The sequence below is a fragment of the Geospiza fortis genome, unplaced genomic scaffold, assembly GCF_000277835.1.
Source record: "Geospiza fortis unplaced genomic scaffold, GeoFor_1.0 scaffold27, whole genome shotgun sequence".
Lineage (NCBI taxonomy): Eukaryota > Metazoa > Chordata > Aves > Passeriformes > Thraupidae > Geospiza > Geospiza fortis.
In genome coordinates this window covers 2,139,745-2,141,433 of record NW_005054329.1, presented here as the reverse complement: position 1 = coordinate 2,141,433, position 1,689 = coordinate 2,139,745, and positions in this window count along the sequence as shown.

Genomic DNA, 1,689 nt, shown 5'->3' with positions numbered 1-1,689 from the left:
CACAGCCCCAAAGCAGCAGCAGCACCAGCCAGGAGCCCCAGGGACCCCCAGAGCAGCCGATGTGACCCCGGGCCAGCTCTGCTGGGAACCAGGGCTTGGCTGTGGTTCACACACAGACAGAGAGCAGAGCCACATCCCTTCACACACTTCACAAGGTCCAAAACCTCCCAAAGAGCAGCTCTGGAGCTGCCTCTCCCTGTTTGTCTGCTCCAGCAGAGCAGGAGCTGGCAAGGACAATGTCCCCAGTGTCCCCAGTATGTCCTGGCTCTGTCCGTGCCCTGCTCTGCCTGGGGAGGAGAAACACTCAGCATGGAAGCTGTAAAAAAAAAACAATTCCGCTGTAAACGGAGAAAATTTCCCTTTGTTGCTAAGATACCACTCCTGGACATTCCAGAAAACCACAGGAGCTGACAACAAGCTCCAAACATCGCCTGTCACCCAGGGCCACTGGTGGTGGCTGATGCCAGGGCAGAGTGTCACCTGTCAGGGCACTGACAGCATCCGGCAGGGAGGAGCAGCAGGCGGGGCTGGAAATTCCCATCCCTGCCTTCCCTGGCTTCTCCTGCCTCCCATCCCCAGCCCTGTGCCAGCCCCACATCCCAGGGATGGGGCAAAACTCCCCGGGGCTGCATGGGGGCTCCTGCAGGCTCTGGGATGCTGCATGGAGGCTGTGCAGGTAAATCAGTCCCAGCTCAGCTCAGCCGCCCCTCCTGGCTCTTTATCACCGCCCGCAGCCCTTCGCAAAGCCAAATCCATCTCCCTGGATGGCGCTGCTCCTGCTGAGTGCAGCGGCTGCTCCTGCCCCGGCTTTATACCGAGCACAGCAAACCCTGCTTCTCCCTGGCCGGCCACAAAGGAGTTCAGGGCCGTGGATTCCCCCTCTGGCTGCTTTCAGCAAGCCTAAGGAAGCGCTCCTGTCATTGCTCCTTTCCCTGCTGCTTACAAGAGGTCACCGAGCCCTCACCAACCCAGCCCGGGCAGAGATCGAGGGCAGCAAATTCCCGGTGACAATCGCTGCCATCCCACCCCATCCCGCAGGTGCCAGCTCCGACCACATCCTGATTTATTGGGGATGGAGGGATGAATATTTACCAAACATCCATCCCCAGCTGATCAGGCAGCAAATTGGGAAGGGATTTTACGAGATTTTCACCCCGGGCTCCATCCCAGCCTGAGGGGAGGGGAAGTGGTCAGAGGGGCTCTGCACCACACCTGGTTCGTGTCAGCACGAGAAGGGACAGCCCCAGAGCCCACTGCAGGAGAGAGCAGCAGAATTTACAAGCACGATGCCTGAGGAGCAAACAGCCTCAATGCTGAGCCTCAGACCCCAGCCTTTACACCTGCTGAAATTCATCCTTTCCAGAGCCAGACGCCGCAAATCATTTTTCTGTGCCAGGGCATAAATCAGCTGTCACGACTGCTTACAACGCTGCACACGAGATAATTGCTCCTTCTCCTTATTAAAAATGGCCAGGAAGTGCTGGGAGCTGGCTTTCAGCTCCAAATGAGCACCCCATTCATCAGAGCCCCCGAGGACTGAGAGCCTTGAGGAGCCGCAGATTCCTCTGCCAGACACTTGTCTGGGATCAAAGCAACAAACAGCTGAATAAATCTCTGCCATCAGACAGATGGTTCACTGATCTGTAGAGCTGTGGCCCACCTCGAGACAATGACTGTAATTGCTGGTGG